Source organism: Rhinatrema bivittatum, chromosome 1, assembly GCF_901001135.1.
Source record: "Rhinatrema bivittatum chromosome 1, aRhiBiv1.1, whole genome shotgun sequence".
Classification (NCBI taxonomy): Eukaryota; Metazoa; Chordata; class Amphibia; order Gymnophiona; family Rhinatrematidae; genus Rhinatrema; species Rhinatrema bivittatum.
In genome coordinates, this window is record NC_042615.1 from 218,045,372 (window position 1) to 218,066,180 (window position 20,809).

Here is a 20,809-nt window from a genome sequence, read left to right on the forward strand (position 1 = left end):
GACTCCCCAGAGAAAGCATGAAAGCTGGCAGAGATCAGAGGGAACAGTGGCTGACAGAACCGAACAGCTAGTTCCTATCTTTGCTGCTGCTGCTGCTGGGGTCTTGATTCTATCACTTCCCTGGAAGAGGTTGGCAGGGGATACTGCAAATCAGAACCCTCTATTCCTCTGAAAAGAGCTATAGGCCCATGCCTGTGAGGAAATGAGCAGCTGGGTCCTAGTGCTAGGACTGTCTGTGTGCTGAATTAAAGGGGCAGTGCATATATTCTCTCCTGTCTGGGAGCTTAGGGCATAGTAACCGAAGCTAAGCTACCATGAGATGTGGTAAGACTAACCTGTGCATCCCTGCCATGGCTGTAACAGTCCATAAGGAGCTGAAAATGGAGATCAGAGAATGGGAAGTCCTCGACCAGAATCACAATCTTTTTTGGTTCTTACTACTTTTTTGCTGCTAGTGCTGCTTTTTTTCATCTGACTACATGCTGGATGTGCTCAGAAGAATGAAGATTCCTATGCTAGAGCTGCTCCAGAGTTTCCAGTTGATCATCCAATACTGGGATATTAGTGACTTATACCTAACAGGCTAACTTTAATATAGCCGGGTATACTCAGCGTGAAGACCATACCGCTGAATATACCCTGCTAGTTAACTGGCTAACTAGCACAGCCATACAGCAGCTGAATATGGACTCCCAAGAGTTTTTCTCTATCTGTTATCCTATGTTTGTTTGTCTTATGCTTTCTTGCAGGTGAAGTTGATTCCAAATATCTACTGTTGCTTCCTATGAACAGTGGCTATGGAGAAAGTGGCAATTTGTGAACAAAAAATGTAACTTTTGTTGTAGTTAAGAGGGACTTTTTTCATAATTTTGAGAAACCAGCTCCTTGAATTTGAAGGCCTGCTGTAGGATAAGAGCTCACAGATCAGAAACTTCAGAAGAAAGACCTCACCTATTTAAGGTTGTTGCCTTAAAATGCATATGTATTGGATTATCTATCTCAAGATCAGTTTATTCTTAGCCTTTCACTTCTTACAGCAAAGTTTCTGAAAATAAATTTTTTCTAGCTGCTGTTGAGGAAATCAGAAATTATTTGGCCCTCAATAAGATTAGTTTAGTTTAGTTTATTATCATTTATATACCGTTACATCAGACATGCCTTCACAACGGTTTACAAAGATCGAACACAGATATGAAATACAATATATCATAAAATAGTAACGGCTTCCGGTTCCCATTCACATCTCTAGTATACAAAGAACAAAGTTACTCAATAATTCTGCAATTATTTACAAAGAATAGCTTATTTAAATAATTCAGTAGTTATTTAAACCTAGTGTGGGCTTGGTGCATTGCTAGTTTGTATGTATTGTAGTGTGTTAATATATATATATATATATATTTTTTTTTTTTGTCAGTTGACAGTAGCACACGAGGCTGATGTGCTGCCCTAAAGAGTGTTAATTTGCAGAGTAAATAGCCATGCTTTTAGTTGGTATTGGAAATCCATGTAGTGACTAATTCCTTGCAGGAAGAGGGTAGAGCAAGGATGGCCAAGTCCGGTCCTGAAGAGCCACAAATGGCCCTGGTTTTCAAGATATCTGAAATGAATATGCATGAGATATATTTGCATATATTGGAGGCAGTGCATGCATACAATGGAGACAATACATGCAGATCTATCTCGGGCATGTTCATTGTGGATATCCTGAAAACCCAAACCTGTTTGTAGCTCTTGAGGACTAGAGCTAGCCACCCCTAGGGTAGGGGGAGTGTGTTTCACAGCTGTAGTTTCAGACATCCTTTACTGCCTCCCTTTACAGTATCGGGATTTCTCTTTACCCCCTCCCCACCTCTGACATGCGCACACACTTTAAATCCCTCCGCATGCAGAACCTCTCATGCGCACAGGATAATTTCCATTTTAAAACAGAAACAGACCCAGCAGCTCTCACTGCTGTCTTTGTCCCTCTCTGTCCCTATCATTTGGCAATAGCTTCTGTGCTCTCACTAGCACATGCTTACTGTGAGCCTGCCTATGCCCATGCTTCCTTTGGATAAGCTTATCCTCCTGAGCCCTGCTGGAATAAATGTCTGAACTTAGCCAGACAGCACATTTTGAATACTGACCTCATAATGACTAGACTCCCCAAGAACTAAATCTCAGAATTTATATTGTTGCACCCAAATGTGTCCACCTAAATGTATGTTTAGCTCTAAATATTACCCTAACTGGCTAAATTTAGAAAACCCTCCCTAGGAGTCCCCATCCCAGATAGGGCTACCTCTTCCCCTTTTCCTCCCTTGACCCAACCCTTGTACTTCCTCACTACTATAAATAGCTTCCCTCCAAATATATGATCCATGTTTCCCAGAGACACACCCCATGCACATGCTCTAGATCCTACCAAAAACAGGGAGTGAAACTATGTTGCAAGGTGGTGGCTAGAGTCAGAAAGATGCTAGGATGAATAGGGAAAGACATAACTAGCAGAAAAAAAGGAAATTATCATGCCACTGTGCAGGTCACTGGTGAGATCTCTCCTAGAATATTATGTTCAAAATGGTGTGAGGACGGGATCTACATCAGAAGTCATGTGAATCACATGAGGATTGCTAACTCTGCAGTGTGCAATGTATGCACAGAAGCACCATCCACAGCCCAGAGGTGCCAGCTCACCCCAGGGTGATTCAGTTCTGATTGTGTTGCTTTGGACTCATGGATTTGTAGCTTTGACCGTCTAAGAGAAAACATAGGAAAGTCAGAATTGGAACTCCATGTACGCAACAGGGCAAAACCAGGAGTGAATCAACATGTTTGATCAACCTGAGGTGAATTGGTAACCTTACCCCACAATCCTCCATACAATATATTCCCTCCAGTGATCCTGAAGGCCCCCCACCCTTCTCCAATCCTTAGTGGTGACTAATTCCAATTCCTCTCCCCTCCCACTGCAATAGAGAAGTAGAAGCCAGCTGTACTTACTTTCCAGCAGTTCTTCTCCTAGACTTCCAGGCCTGGCTCCAGCTTCCTCGGGGCAGGGGGGAGGGAGGAATCAATGGATACCGCTGTCCTCTTTTTTCTGTACCAGCCCACTCTCCTTGGGAATAATGGGGAGGGGGATCTGAATAAACACCAAGCCTGCTGGCTCTCCTCTTCCTGGGGGGGGCTGACTAGCCTATAGCTGAGCTCTCCTGGCAGAGAAGTGGCAGAAAGCAATCCAGTCCTTTCTTGCTCTTTTGGGCTGCCCCATTCCAATCCTGCGGCAGCTACTTTCAGTCCTGTGGGACCCGGCTGGATCATCACTCTCACAGGGCTTTGGGGGTATTCTTGCCACTCTTAGTGTGCTCCTTTGCTCCTCTCCCCATGACTTGGGGGTGTTTCTGCCTCTGTTTAGGCTCCTTTGTCCTCCACATAGTCCCTTGGAGGGTTCATGCATTACTGCTGCTGATGCTTTGTTTCCCTTATGGTGCCCTGGGATGTTTGTTCCGCTGTTCTTAATGCCCTTTTTGCTCCTCTCCTCTCATGGTACCTTGGATTGTTCATGTCACTGTTGGTACTGCCTTGCCCATTTCACAATATCTTGGGATATTCCACTTCTTACCACTATTTGTGATGGTTTGCCCATCTCATGGTGCTTTGAGTTGTTTATTTCTCTGTTTGGGCTTCTTTGCCCCTATTTTTTATTTATTTTTAAACATTTCTATACCATTTGCCCAACCTCCATCAATAGACGCTCAAAGCAGTGAACAAAATAAATAGAACTAAAACCAACAATAAACAATTTTGGTGCCACTGGATGACCATACTTAAGTCCGATTCAGACTTTCACTGGGGAAGGGGCTGTGTGGGCATACTTTGACTTCTACACTTAGGATGGGGGATCTCCCACACATTCAGCAGGCAAGGTAAAATGATAATGCAGATGGAAATCTGGCCACAGACTCTCTTTAACAGACCAGGTGAGATTTATCATATCCTTGAAGAGTATTGGTGCTAGTTTGTATCTATCATAAAAAATGTGTGTGTTTTGAGTTTTACTTTAGCCTTAAAGCGAAAGTTTGGGGAAAGGGGATTACTCAGGTGGGATTTCGATGATTATGAGTTTAGCTGGGAGCAGAGAGAGTGCATGGCTGGCTGAGTCATGTAAAATATGGATGGGTGTTTCCTTTTAAAAATGCATTCAGTACAATAGTCTGCACTGCAAAGTGATAATTCACTAGAACTAAAGTTTTTTTTTACTATTATCGACTTCCTTCTATGGTATTTCATTGAGAAGAGAGAGAAATCCAGCATATATTCATTGCAATAGAGTTCTCTCTATAGCAGTCTTTTCAATATGTCCCCAGAGAAAGTTAAATACCTGTAAAATTAAAGAACCCTGTTTTTGAAAAGATGTTCTCCAATTTGTGTATCTCATTAAATTCCTGATATATCTTCTAATCTTTAAAGAGAATGGACCTTTGCTATATGATTTATAAGCAATGCATGAGGAATTTTATATTCCACGTTTACAAAACCCTGATTTCAGGTTTTCTGGTCAGCAGATGAAACAAGCATCCAAGATATTTGAATGTACATGCTGGAAGTTTTATTGCACATACACTTTATTAATTGTTAACAATACATAAAATTAATACTGCCCTATGTCTTCCACTCTTATTTTTAGTTCTAGAGACTTGCCTCTCCACGTCATAAAAATAAAAATAGGAATAAAGTTGTCATTTTTCCTTGAAAGTAGCTGTCTATTAAAAATTGCTAGATCTTTGAATTGAAAACTATCTGTTTTTTTGACAATAATATGCATTAACCTTTTTTAACATTATGTAGAGTTTATGAATCAATGTAAAAGTTTTAAAACTTGCTGAACAATAAGATACATTTTTCATTTGATCTAACAGTTGATTAAATCTTGTCTAAGCTTTTTCTAGTTATTTAATACTGTATGAGAAGTGCTACATGTAACTCGCCTTAGGATATTAGCTGTCATGGCTTATTGTTAGCTATAATCTAACAAATGCCAGATACCTACATTTAGCAATTGAAAACTATCATTGTTCTTATTTAAGATGAATGAAGGAGACATAAATCATAACATACATATTTCCCAAAAAGTGAAATGTGTATTTTTTTTCACATAGGTTGTGATATCTAGCTTTCAATGTTTACAATGAAAACTATGCTAATATATATAGTTCTGACATTCAAATTGTATATTGTATTGTATATTTAAAATTGCAGAGTTCATAGCTAGATTACATTATATAAGACAAATTATTGCTGTAAGTAAGCAACCATGTATAAACATTTTTATCCATGCTGATTCAAATTATTTCAACTAATTCTACACACTGCACGTACAGCATGCCCTATTCCAATATCACATTAAGGGGCGTTTCCCATGCAAATGAGGCTTTTTTGTGCAGCAGGGAAACTTCGTGTGCGGTGATGATACAACAACAACGAATCACATGCACAAAACAGGGAGAGAGGAGAGAGAGAGAGAGAGAGAGAGAGAGAAGAGAAGAGAGAGAGAGAGAGAGAGAGAGAGGAGGAGAGAGGGAGAGAGGAGAGAGAGAGAGAGAGAGAGAGAGAGAGAGAGAGAGAGAGAGAGAGAGAGAGAGAGAGAGAGAGAGAGACTTGCTACAATGTCTACTCCCTAGACAGGTATTTGTATCCCTATGGGAGGCCCACCTAGTAACTCGAGGTGGGGATTAGGTATTAGTGTAGGGGGTTGGGGCCACTTTCACATTCAACATGAGACGTACGAACAGAACAGTGGTCTCTTGTGAAGATTTGATGGCCTTCGGAGTAAGGAAACTCACCCCAAGATGAGATTTGGCCAATGTTCTCTCAAACTAGCTTGTTGTTGCCCAGGTAGAGTGTCCATCAAGCTAGGTTGAGAGAACATTGCCCAAATCTCATCTTGGAGTGAGTTTCCTTACTCCGAAGGAGTAAAGGTAAAAAAAAGAATTTGCCTTATATTTTTAAATTATTTATAATAGTTTGAAACAAAACATCTCAAATATGTTTTCTTAAAAGACATAAAACTAATGTTTTATCCAATAAACTATAACAAAAACAAAACAGCATAAGAACATAAGAACTTGACATACTGGATCAGACCAAGGGTCCATCAAGCCCAGTATCTTGTTTCCAACAATGGCCAATCCAACAAGTACCTGGCAAATACCCAAACACTAAGAAAATCCCATGCTGCTATCAAACAGTGAAAAGTAGTGGTTATTTCTTAAGTCTACTTGGTAATAACATGGTAGGAGCACTGGATGGCCCGCACCATTTTTAAAGATGGCGTCGGCCATCCAGTGCTCCCTCCATGTGACAGGGGCCGGCCAATGGCACGGATACCCTGTCAAATGGTAAGGGAAAAGGCCATCGGCGCCATTTTGATTAGTGGCAGCCGACGGCCCGGGAGCGGGAGATCGCTCCCGGGACCCCCACTGAACCACCAGGTACCTGTTAAATGTTTTTGGGGGGGTCGGGAGGGTGGGGGAAGCTAAGGGATTAGTTTTAAAGGGTCAGGGTGGGTTTTTTGTTTAACGGCTCGGGCGCAGCCGATAAACAAAACCGCGATTGGGCCGGACAAAAAAAAAAAACACAATGTGAATTGGAACCGGAATCCGAACAGATTCCGGTTCCGATTCACATCTCTAATAGACATACAACTCTATAGGCTCATAGCCATTACAAGCTGTTTAGATACTTTTCAGCCAGGTTTCAGACCTTGACATGGGACCAAAATGGTTTTAGCAGCCCTAATTGATGATTTATGTTGAGACTTGGACTTGGATTTATCTTCAGCGTTTGACACTGTAAACCATATTATTAAGATGGAGCATCTGAAAACCCTAGGGTTGGAATTGTCTGAAACTTTGGCAAAGAATGTTGGAGTTCAAAGTGATATTGTTGAGCCCCAGAGATTCCACACTAGGCTTAACTAGCAAATGATGCCTGCCTTGATTTCATTGATGGAGAAACAACAAAAGTGTTCATCATTCGCATGACAGCACTGGTCAGCACAAGAGTCAGCAATAGGATAAGTATTAACCATTTTGAGAAGAAATAAATAACAGAATATCTCAGAAGTTACAGATGAAAATAGAAGAAACTCAAGCCAGGGTGCCCATGAACCCCAACCCACCATACTCTTGATTTTCCCCCTTGTACCTAACATTTTCCATCTTTTCTTGCACCTTCTTTTCTGCCCATATGACTTGTTATTTGTCTCTTGTCTAGCCAAGCGTGATTTTTCATAAAGCATATGGCTGGTAGTGTTACCAGTTTATAAGAGGAATTAGCAAAAACTAAAGAAATAAAACTTAAAAATAAAACCAAATAATTCTTGATGACCAATAGTCACCCAAATAAACTAATATTTTTAGCATAATTACTACAATTGTAATACAAGTCAGATTATAGCAATATGAGGTGAATTTTAAAAGCCCGGTGCGTGCACAAATGGGAGATACGCGCACAAGTCGGGATGGCGCGGCCCGATCAAATTTTAAAAGCTGCCCACATGCGAATGTATCTCCCACTGCGCACATATCTCAAACATTTTCAAAAAGGGGCAGGGTGTGAGTGTGATTTGGGCAGGACTTGGGTGTTTTGGGGCGTGGCCAAGGGATATGCACGTAAATACTTACGTGCCTTCTGCTAGGGATGATGTGTAATTTAAAAAATAAAAACAAAGAGCCCTTTCTCAGAGATTTAAAAGGTCTCGGATCACTGGGGGGAGTACAGACTATCAATCCAGGGAGGTTTGGAGGACCTAGTTTTTGTTAACTGGGCAAACTGGTGGACGAACTGGTGAAACTGGCAATGGCGTGGACGTGCATCCCTCTTAAAATTATCTGACTTATGCGGTAGAAAAGGGATTACACACATAGGTGCATGGCCACTTAAAATTGGGTGCACATATGCATGCGGTCAGGCTGTTTTATATCACGTGCGTATATATACGTGCAAGTTATAAAATGACTGCGTATCTGGGGGCGCACTGCGCGCACAGACCAAAGAGTCTCTGAGCGCTGGTTTGAAGGTTAACCATCCCTATGTATATAGAAATTTAAATATTTGCATGTACTTGGGATCTCAGAGAAAATTTGTAAACAACAGAGTAATGTCCTGCTAGATCATGTTTACAAGAGAAATAGAATAGAACTTACTGGCAGTTAGGCCCAGACTGCTTCTTGTAGATCAGATGAGCAGGGAGGTCAGATGATGGGTCAGCGCATAAAGCTTTCTTCATGATAATGGTGATGATGATGATGATGATGATGATGATTCTGAATCTCTTTTTTCCTGTTTTATTTTTTATACTTTTTTTGGCAGCATCTCTGAAAGTCACCCCTGTCTCTTATAGGTCATGTGGCATGCACTCTAGACAGAGTCGCTGTGACTTTCCACTTAGAAATTGTCTTTGCAAGGCAATATGTCTGAAATTGTTTTTTGTAAAATAGGAGAATGACAATCCTTGCAATCTCTGCACACATGCAGGAGCTATAGACAGTTCTCAGCAGTTTCAGCAAACATGTTGCTCTTGGCTCTTTCACTGGCATCAGCATATTGTAGTATTCCACCTTGGTTGGCATGAGTTGTCACACAAGTTAGCATGAGTCTGCCTTTAACCTGTGGAATTGCACCAGGAACTTTGCCTCAGGTGCAATATATCATTCAGCTAAAACAAAACTGACTGTCACAGCAGCTGGGAAATGCTGAGCATTGTGCACTTTTGATTATGCTGCCTAATAATTTCAATAAACTTTTGTTTACTCTGTTATTATCATTTCTCGTTATGTGTATGTTTCTACATCACTATCCTTTGGCTTTATTAACTCAATGGACAATTGTTTACATGTGGACTTCTCACTTCAGGTTCTCAAATAAATAAATAAATAAATAGGATATTTCAATAATTAGACAATTTACTGTTTAACAAAGATAATAAAAGAGTACAATTGTCTATCATGTATACATCATAAAATTTACTATAGCCAATCATAAGGATGCTGTTAATGGCAGTAAAGACAGGATTTTATTGAGACTAAGGTGGAAACGTAATCACAAATCATAATTTAAGAAAAGTTAAAGAACAATAAATGGAAGCTGTTTTAGTAAACTATCTAACAAGACATCTGTAAAATCTGAACTGAGTCATCTCTGTATGACTTACAACAGACTGCTTGCAAAAACCTTTCCATTTTTCTTTTGTGCTTTAGGGTTTGATCTTACTGAAACTCTGGCATTCTTTAAACTTGACAGATTAACACATAGACGAAGAATCAATTACATATTCATTTTAACCCAGATGTTCCACAAGCACAGCCAAATTCTCCATAAGCACTCTAAGTTCTCTGCTTTAACATATTCCAGTGTATCCTTCTACTCCAGCAACAAAAGGCTGAACATTTTGCAAAATATCATTCCAAGGAAAGCATAATTGATGCAAAGTAAATGTAAGCTATATCCAGCATGAGCTACATGTAAATACTGAAGAACTATAATTATTACATCTTTTTATGTATTATTTTATTTCCAATTATTTGATATTTCGCCTTTTTCCAAACTGGCCTCCAAGCGGATTACAAGCAATAAGGATAGTTAGGCAATAAGAGATTCACTCTCTAAGATGGTCTCAATTAAAATCATTGTTGAATGGTAGCATTAATAGATCACTCAGTTGTCCATCATATTCTGTGACTATTCTGTGACTGGTAGAACCATTCCTATACAAATCATAAGTGGTATCTATAAAAGCTACATAGATAGAGATGGAAAGAAAACTGGCCACAGCTGTGATGGAGAGCATAAGGTGAATTTTAAAAGCAATCAATAGGGGGATGCGTGAATAAGTGCGGCTCGTGCGCACTGACCATATTTTAAAAAGCACCCAGATATGTACGTAAATGCCATGGCATGCACAGCTAATAAATTTCTAAAAGGGGGCAGGGCATAGACATGGTCTGGCCAAGAGATGCGTGAGTACAAACTTATGTGCCTTGGCTCGTACTGAGGTCCACTGCCGCGCAATTTTACTTCTGCAATGGATGATGTCTAAGTCATTATAAGAAAGGATCCAGCCACTTCTCAGATATGTAAACCTATGAGTTTAACTTTATGTATTTTCTATATTAGAGCAATATTAAAAAGCATGGGATGGAGGGGTAGCCTAGTGATTAGAGCAGCAGGCTGAGAGCCAGGGTTCAACTCTCCCACTGACATTCCTTGTGACTTTGAGCAAGTCACTAAACCTTTTATTGTCTCAGGTACAAACTTAGGGCCTGATTTATAAAACGTTTTCTCTATTTTGTTTCTATTGGGAAAAGCTTAGTATATCAGCCTTCTGTAGATAGGAAAATACCTACTGTACCTGAATGTCACTTGCCTTGAGCTACAAAGGAAAAGGATGTGAGGTAAATCTAAATAAATAAATGAATGAAAAGTGAAGAAGGACCATACAATCAAGCTTTTCAAGATGCCCGATCATAGAAACAATTGAAGAAATACTTCAGAGTCTTCTGTTTGAAGCCCTCCCTAGGGCAATTACTTTTGTTTTTCCTCCCTTTCATCTGTCTGAGAGGGAAACTAAGATCCTACATGTATAATTCATCTATTGACAGAAATTTAAACAAGATGAGAAGAATGGTAGATGGAAGGTGCTTGAAACAGGCTGTCATCTCCAAAAAAAACCCAAATGAGGCTACAGGAGAAAAATACAAAAATGTGTATCCCACAAATCTACCAGCAAACAATAAGGAAAAGAAGAGAATCGGGTATAAGAATAATCAGAGGAGGGAAAGAGAAATATCTGGAAAACTGTGTCCACAAAAGCTTATAGTCTAGGCCAGTGCTTCAAAACCCAATCCTCGGGGCATACCTAACCAGTCAGGTTTTCAGGCTCTCCACAATGAATATGTATGAGATAGCTTTGCATGCATTGATTCTTTTGTATGCAAATGTATCTTATGCGCTTTATATAAAAATGAAGTTAAAAATTTGAAGTAAATGGGACATAGGGATATTAAGCAAGCTCCTTCACTGTATCTAGGGAGGGGTATCTTTTGTTGAGTTTAGCACCCCCAATCATTCTGAAAAGTTGTCTTTTATGCACCGACACCTTGTACAGGCAGCAAAGTTGGACAGCGATCTAGTCATAAGAACATAAGAACATAAGATATGCCATACTGGGTCAGACCAAGGGTCCATCAAGCCCAGTTTCCTGTGTCCAACAATGGCCAATCAAATCACAAGTACCTGTCAAGTACCCAAACATTAAGGGGTGGATTTTCCACTGTGCATACACACATGGATGCACCGATTTTCTAACATGGGCATGCCGGTGCACGCATGGTAGAAAATCCATAGGCCACAAGCACATGCGTGGCAGATTTTATAATCCGTGCACATATGTGCGGGTGGCGTACGCAAGGGGGGGACTTCTGCAATTTCCGCACAGTGACACATTCTGGCCTTCCCCAGTTCCCTCCCAGACTGGGAGGTAACTTCCCTACCCCCTACCTTCACTTCCTTCCCCTTCCCCTCTCCACCCCACCCCCGAAACCTTACCTATTCTTTTTTGTTTGTTTGTTTTTTTACTTACTTCAGGGCCCGACCTGAAGTAAGTTGCACGTGCCGGCAGCCGAATCTTCAGGACAGCGATGAATGGTGCTGTCCCGGCCCTCCCAGAACATGTCCCCCAGCTGGACCCTTCAAAGAGGCCCGGCACTTATTCGTGTACTGGCGTTGACGCGCATGACCGGGCCTCTTCGAAAATGTGCCCAGCGCGCGCAAAGCCTGGCCACGCGCATGAATGCCAGAGTTTGCATGAGTAAGGCTTTTAAAATCCATCCTTAAATGAATAGATCCCAAGCTACTAATCCTTTTTGATTAATAGCAGTTTATGGACTTTTGCTCTAAGAACTTATCCAAATCTTTTCTAAACCCAGTTACACTAACTGCTGTAACCACATCCTCTGGCAATGAGTTCCAGAGTAGGGATGTGAATCATTTTTGAACGATTAAAATTATCGTCAGATACTTTTAAAATCATCCTAAATCGTTAGAGTGCACGATACAATACAAATGCCCCCGATTTATCGTCAGGGGCATTTGTATTGTATCGTTAAATAGGGCACGGGAATTATTTGGGGGAGGGCGGGAAAACCGGCACACCAAAACAACCCCTAAACCCACCCCGACCCTTTAAAACCAATTCCTTACCCTCCCCCACCCTCCCGAACCCCCCTAAAATGTTAAATTACCTGGTGGTCCATTGGGGGGGGGGGGGGGGGGGTCCCGGCGCGATCTCCCGCTCTCAGGCCATCGGCGCCATTTTGGCTGCCACTAATTAAAATGGCGCCGATGGCCCGATAAAAAAAACCAACCTCACCCGACCCTTTAACTCGACCCCCCTTAGCCTCCCCCACCCTCCCGACCCTTTTTTTTTTAGGGAGGCCCGCGCCACTAAAAAAAAAACAACCCACCCGACCCCCCCCAAAACCTTTTAAAATTACCTGGTGGTCCAGGGGGTCCTCGGGGTCCTCGGGGAGAGATCCAGGGGGGCCTCGGGGAGAGGAGAGATCCAGGGGGGCCTCAGGGAGAGATTTCCCGTTCCCAGGCATCAGCTGTTCTAAAAAAAAATGGTGCCGATGCCCCTTTGCCCTTACCATGTGACAGGGTATCCGTGCCATTGGCCGGCCCCTGTCACATGGTAGGAGCACTGGATGGCCGGCGCCATCCTTAAAGATGGCGCCGGCCATCTTTACTCATCAGCCCCTATTATACTATACTCTATAATAGGGGCTGATGGCCGGCGCCATCTTTAAAGATGGCGCTGGCCATCTTTAAAGATGTGATTCCAATTCACATATCTTAACGATCAGATTTCCCCCCCCCCCCCCAGCCGAATCTGATCGTTAAGGCGATCTGGCACACGATTCACATCTCTATTCCAGAGCTTAATTATATGTTGAGTGAACAATAATTTTCTCTGATTTATTTTAAATGAGGTACTTGCTAATGTCATGGAGTGCACCCTAATCTTTGTATTATCCGAAAGAGTAAATATCCAATTCACATTTACCCAATCAAGTCCTTTCATGATTTTGTAGACCTCTATCATATCCCCCCCTCCCTCTATCATATCCCCCCCAAGCTGAACATCCCTAATCTCTTCAGTCTTTCCTCATAGGGGAGCCGTTCCATCCCTGTTATCATTTTGGTTGCCCATCTCTGTACTACTTTCTCCAGTGGAATTATATCTTTTTTGAGATGTGTCCACCAGAAATGCACACAGTAATCAAGGTGTATTCTCACCATGGAGCGATACTGAGGTATGATAACTTCCATCATTCTATTCGCCATTCTCTTCCTAATAATTCCTAACATTCTGTTTGCTTTTTTGACTGCTACAACATACTGAGCTGATGATTTCAATGTATTATCCACTGTAATGCCTAGATCTCTTTCCTGGGTGGTAACTCCTAATATGAACCTAACATCGTGTAACCATAGCAAGGTTATTTTTTCCTATATGATTCACCTTGCATTTGTCCACATTAAATTTCATCTGCCATTTGAACACCCAATCTTCCAGTCTCACAAGGTCCTCCTGCAATTTATCACAATCCTCTTGAGATTTAAGTACTCTGCATTATTTTTTGTTATTTGCAAATTTAAGCATCTCACTCATCATTAGAGATGTGAATCGTGTCCTCGATCGTCTTAACGATCGATTTCGGCTGGGAGGGGGAGGGAATCGTATTGTTGCCGTTTGGGTGTGTAAACTATCGTGAAAAATCGTTAAAATCGTGAGCCGGCACACTAAACCCCCCTAAACCCACCCCGACCCTTTAAATTAAATCCCCCACCCTCCCGAACCCCCCCCCCCAAATGCTTTAAATTACCTGGGGATCCGGCGGTGGTCCAGAACGGCGGAGGTCCGGAACGGCCCCCTCAATAGAATCGTGTTGTCTTCAGCCGGCGCCATTTTTCAAAATGGCCGCCGCAAAATGGCGGCGGCCATAGACAAAAACGATTCGACGGAGGAGGTCGTTCCGGACCCCCGCTGGACTTTTGGCAAGTCTTGTGGGGGTCAGGAGGCCCCCCCAAGCTGGCCAAAAGTTTCCTGGGAGTCCAGCGGGGTTCCGGGAGCGATTTCTCGCCGCAAATCATTTTCGTATGGAAAATGGCGCCGGCCATACGTGTATGGCCGGCGCCATTTTCCGTACGGAAAATGGCGCTGGCGCCGGCAGGAGATCGAGTGCAGGAGGTCGTTCAGCGGCGGTCCGGAACCCCCGCTGAATGACCTCCTGCAGTCGATCTCCTGCCGGCGCCATTTTCCGTACGAAAACGATTTGCGGCGAGAAATCGCTCCCGGAACCCCGCTGGACTCCCAGGAAACTTTTGGCCAGCTTGGGGGGGCCTCCTGACCCCCACAAGACTTGCCAAAAGTCCAGCGGGGGTCCGGAACGACCTCCTCCGTCGAATCATTTTTGTCTATGGCCGCCGCCATTTTGCGGCGGCCATTTTGAAAAATGGCGCCGGCTGAAGACAACACGATTCTATTGAGGGGGCCGTTCCGGACCGCCACAGTTCTGGACCACCGCCGGATCCCCAGGTAATTTAAAGCATTGGGGGGGGGATTTAATTTAAAGGGTCGGGGGTGGGTTTTAGGGGGTTTTAGTGTGCCGGTTTTCCTGCCCTCCCCCTTCCCCCGATTTACGATTTTTTAACGATAAATCGGGGGAATTGGTATTGTATCGTGGCCCTAACGATTTTTTGACGATTTAAAATATATCGGACGATATTTTAAATCGTCAAAAAATGATTCACATCCCTATTCATCATGCCCCTTTCCACATCATTTAAAAAGATATTAAAAAGCACCAGTCCTAGTACAGATCCCTGACGAACTCCACTGTTTACCTTTTCCCAGTGTGAAAATATACCATTTAATCCTACTCTCTTTTTCCTGTCTTTTAACCAGTATGCAACCCACAAAAGGACATCACCGGAGGGTCACATGGGATGGTGTGCTAGGGAGGACGCACTCTCCCTGAACTCCAGGTGCCACGGACATCAATCAACTGGCATCATCCCATATATATGGCGATCAGGTCTGTTTAAAGGCAATCCGGCTACACCACATGCCGATAGTACATTATATCCGCAATTGATGGCCGCCAGAGGGGGGAAAAGAGAAAAAGAAAAGGACAAGGGGAAGATCAGGGATCCCAAGATGGCGGCTGGGCTGGGAGAACCAGGGCCCGTAGCTTCCGTGCTGCTCACGTTAGAGCTCTTACAAGCTACCCTTGAAAGCACATTGGATACCAAACTGGCAGGGATTACCCAACAATTAGAAGATGTGAAATCATCCATAGCGGATCTCAATCCGCGGCTTGATAACTTGGAGGGGAGAATCGTCGGGTTGGAAGAGGGACTGACGGAGATCACCGGGAAAATCAGTGTGCAAGAAACGGCCCTCCAGGAATGCTTACAAAAGGTAGACGATTTGAGAATCATCTGCTCCAGGACAATTTACGGTTTTTAGGCCTACCGGAGGCGATGGACGAACAAGGGCTCGGAGCGTTTTTGGAAGGTTGGCTCTCAGCAGTTTTAGGCCTGACAGACCTGCAGAGCGATTTGAAAATCGAATGAGCGCACAGGCTGGGGATCCGGCGCACTGCGGACATGCGGCCCCAGATTGCGATAGCAAAGATTTTGAACTCTGCCATAAAACAACACGGCTTTACATATAAGAGCAAGGAAAACCTTACAAGTGGCCCAACACAACGTTTTTTGTTACGGCAACAAAGTTGGCAGGCCCCTGGCTAACCTGGTACGGGTGGCCAAACCACGCTCTACGATACACGCTACGACAACTCCACAAGGGCAAAGAGTGACCAATGTCAAAGCTATTGGGGAAGTATTCCGCACCTTTTATGCTACCCTTTACAAAGCCGACCCCGCCCAATCAGAGACTGAGGAACAAGAATTTTTTTCTGACTTACCCCAAGAGTTTCTCATCGACCCATTCAATCCTATGAAGTTCTAACAGTTATAAGTCCCATGGCTTCCGGCAAATCACCAGGTCCTGATGGATTTTCTTATGACTTATAAAATGCTCAAGGTTCATTTAACGATTCCCTTGACTAACTTTTACGTGGACAGCCTTGTTAAACAGAACTTCCCCTCAGACTTTAATAGTGCACATATTATTGTTCTGCCAAAACCAGGAAAAGATTCCCTAAAACCAGAATCTTATATGCCCATATCCTTGTTTATTTATTTTATTTATTTATTTATTTATTTATTTCTTTTATATACCGACATTTAATCAAGATATCACATCGGTTTACAGGTAACTGGGCGGATAGGGCGAGTTCTGCCCTATTTTACATTATAACATGATAACTAGGTAACAAATATAACATGGTAACAATTATAACAGGAATATATGGAAAAAATAATATTATGGCATATAACTTATGTACATTATGTCTTGATGATAAAATAATTTAGGTATCAGGTTTGATTGGAGGAAGTAAGGGGAGGGTGGGCAGGGGGGGAGGGTCGGGGGAGGGAGGATAGGAAGGAGGGAGGTAAGAGGAGGGTGGAGAGATGCATTCGGGCAGGTTAAGTGTCAGGTGGGAAAGCTTTTAAGAACAGCCATGTTTTGAGATGTTTTCTAAAGACTTGTGATGAGGGTTCATTTCTGAGATTGGGGGGAGGGAGTTCCATAGGGTTGGTCCCGCTATTGTTATGGCTCGTTTGCGGGTTGAGTTGAGGTGTGCAGTTTTGAGATTGGGGATGGAAAGAAGGCCAGTGTTGGATGACCTGAGATTTCTTTGTTTGGGGTATGGTTGTATTGCATTGTTTAGCCAGTTCATTTTGTTGTTGTTTATTTTTTTGTGTATGAGGGTGAGGGTTTTATATTGGATTCTTTGTGTGATGGGCAGTCAGTGGAGTTCTTTGAGAGTGGGTGTGATGTGGGAGGATTTTCTGTTGTTAGTGATGATTCTGGCAGCGGCGTTTTGTAGAACTTGTAGGGGTTTGATGTGGATTTCTGGGAGACCAAGGAGGAGGGAGTTGCAGTAGTCGAGTTTTGAGAGAATAATTGATTGAAGGACTGTTCGGAAATCATGCGCTTGGAGAAGGGGTTTGAGCTTTTTCAGTGTTTGGAGCTTGAAGAATCCATCCTTGATTGTATTGGAGATGTGTCATTTAAAGTTGAGTTGGCTGTCAATTGTTACGCCCAGGTTTCTTGTGGATGGGGTGAGTGAGTTTCCTGTGATGTTTGGTACCCCTGGGTTGTTTGAGCTTGCTGGGTTGTTTGGGGGGCTGCACTTGAGGGGAGATGCGGGACGGTCATCGTGGATGTGAAGGATTTCTGTTTTAGCTTGGTTGAGGCAGAGTGATAGTTGAGATAGCAGGTGGGATAATTTTGAGCTGAGTTTGTTCCATCTTTCCATGGTGTGTTCAATGGACTTGCTTATGGGGAGTCATATTTGTATGTCATCTGCATAGACGAAGTAGGTGAGGTTTGCGTCTGATAGGTATTTGCATAGTGGGAGGAGGTAAATGTTGAAGAGGGTTGAGGATAGGGAAGAACCTTGAGGGACGCCATGTGTGAGGGGCACTTGGGAGGATTCAGATGAGTTTGTCTTGACAATGTAGGATCTGTTTGAGAGGTAGGATTTGAACCATTTGATTGTAGTGTCTCGTAGACCAATTTCTTTAAGTCTGGTGAGGAGTGTTCTGTGGTTGATGGTGTCAAAGGTGGCTGATATATCAAGAAGTATCAGGAGGAACGATTTGCCTTTGTCGTGACCTCTGAGGATGGTATCAGTGAGGGCGAGGAGGAGGGTTTCGGTGCTGAAGAATTTTCTGAAGCCATGTTGTGTTGGCTGGAGAATATTATGGTCGTCAAGGTGTTCTGTAAGTTGATTGTTGACTGTTTTTTCGATAATTTTTGCTAAGAATGGTAGGTTGGAGACTGGTCTGTAGTTTGCTGGGTCTGATTTGTCGAGTTGAGGTTTTTTGATGATTGGTTTGATGATGGCGTTTTTGAGTTTGTCTGGGAAGATTCCTTGCTCGAGTGATAGGTTGATGATGTAGGTTATTGGTTTGACAATAATCTCTCTGATGAGTTTTAGAGTTTTGATAGGGATGATGTCTAAGGAGTGGGATGCGGGGTTGGTTTTTTTGATGATGGGTTCAATTTCTGTAGATGCAACGGGTGTGAATTGTGACCATGTGTGTATGTGAGGAGGGATGTCCGTTGGGTCGGTGTGGGTTTGGGGAATCTTGGCAATGATGTTGTCAACTTTGTCCTTGAAGAATTGTGCTAGTTTTTCACTGGAGATGTGGTTGGAGTTTGACGTTGTGTCATTTTGGATAGGGTTGGTCAGGTCTTTGACGTAGGCGAAGAGGGTCCTCGGGTTGAATTGATAATCATGAATTCTTGAATAGAGACTTAAAGATACTGGCAAAAGTCTTAGCAGAAAGGCTTGTGTTGGTTATCCCCCATTTGATAGGGGGCTTTGTTAAAGGTCGAACTGCCACCAGCCACATTATCAAATTATTATCAACAATACAATTCTGTCAACAGCGCAACACACCTGCGCTGGCCACAGGCTTCGATAGTGAAAAAGCCTTTGACAGGATGTCATGGCAATATATGTTCTCCAAGCTATCGCATTATGGGGTAATTGAGGACTTCGTGCATTATCTACACCTATTATATGACGAACCCCAATCCCGGATTATGGTGAATGGCTCACCCTCGGATCTGGTGGATATCCAAAGAGGGGTATGCCAAGGCTGCCAGTTATCCCCCCTTTTATATATTCTCACTATAGATCCCCTGTTACGTAAAATTATGGCTAACGACAGAATCCAAGGGTTCCAGAGAGTGAATCAGACTTTTAAAGTGGCAGCGTTTGTGGATGACTCCTTGTGTTCCGGACACGTCCGCAAACATCCCTAGGACACTTATTACAGATGCAAGAACAATTTGGTACATTTGCTGGTCTCAAAATTAATAGGGACAAGTTGATGCCATGGACATTGCGAATAACATTCGGGTGGACTGGATGGGTCCTTTTCCGCTATGATGGGCGACTGACACTCTCAAATACTTAGGGGTTATGATACCTAAAACTTTGGACCATATTTATCATCTCATTGACCGGCCACAATTGTATTATATGGTTGATACTTTAAGCAGATGGAAGGGCCTGCCACTATCCTTGTGTGGCCGATTGCGGTTATACCAAATGATAATTTTACCAAAGTGGCTCTACGTTCTTCAGATGCTTCCGATTCGTCTCTCTTCCCTGGACTTACACACACTTGACCAAGCACTGAGGCATTTTTTGTGAGAGGGGGGGGGGGGGATAGGCGAGCTCGCATTCCCTTAAAAATGTTATACCTTATACAGGGAAAAGGACAGCCGGGTTGGAAATCCTTCCTTGCCTCCTCACGAGCAGGTCAGCCCCTCTGGGTTTTTAGAAACCTCTCAGGAAGAACAGATTGAGAGGAGGGGAATATTATTAGTAACATTCAGTATACCTGCTGAAAGAGATAATGTATTAAGAAGCTTCTATAGAAATAGAAATAAAACTTACTTGGGAGAAAAGATATGGATATATCCGGATATTATTAGATCAACCCAAATACGTAGGAAGAAATTTTTGAATTTATGTCCTAGAGCCCGCTCTTTAGGTGCGCAAATTTTAATAAAATTTCCCTGTAAATGTGTTCTAACGTTAGACAATACAAGGTATATCTTTACGGAACCAGATCAGTTGGAGAAATTTCTTAATTCAAAAAATGAAATAGCCCAAACAATCTGAAAGCTCTGGTAATTAATTTGAAATACCCCTACCACCCTTTATTTCTATTTAATATTATTTAAAAGGAAGATATTATTAATAATGCTCCCATGTTTTCCCACACTATGTTCTCTCTAATTTCATAGTATATTGAAGGTGAATTGCACATTGCAGTAGGTTTGAGTAATAGGTGTTGTTTTTTCCCTTGTATTATATTACATAGGAAAATCGTTTTGAATTTCTTTTTAATTGCTTCATGGAAGATTAAAGTTGTTATATTACTGTTCTGCAATATGCTGTACCTGTATTGTAAGGTATGTAATCCTTATTTGTAATTGGTTAAAAAGTAATAAAGAGATAATTAAAAAAAAATAAAATGTTATACCTTCCGACACAGCAAGGCAGTTTGGGGTGTCCGGATATACGAACCTACAACATTGCATGCAATTTGCGTTTAGTCAGAGCCTGGATCTTTGACTCCTCTTTTTATACCCCAAACTCAGTATTAAGGTTGTGGTATGGGGTACCTTCTTTAAATTTTTTAATACACGCGAAAACAGTGGACATCCTACCACAGCTGAAGCATCATCTCTTAGTTTCTACATGCAGGACAACCTGGGCACTGATATGAAAAAGGTTTAAACAACCACCTGGGATCACATCCTTGTCACTCATACATAATACTGTTTATTTTCCACCTGGGGTAGGGGATACCCCATTTCGCCAATGGCATGCAGGAGGTCTTAAATTTCTCTACCAAGTGATAACCCCATTGACAGGGGTCCTATACAGTTTTTCCGAACTTCAACAATTTAACCTTCCTAATAAAGATTTTTAAGCCTTTTTGCAGATCCAGCACTTTATGCAATCATACACTCTCAACTCGACTTACTCCTCTCTGTCCTCAAAGTCTATCCCTAGCCTGTCATCTTCCTCTCACTGGACTTGCC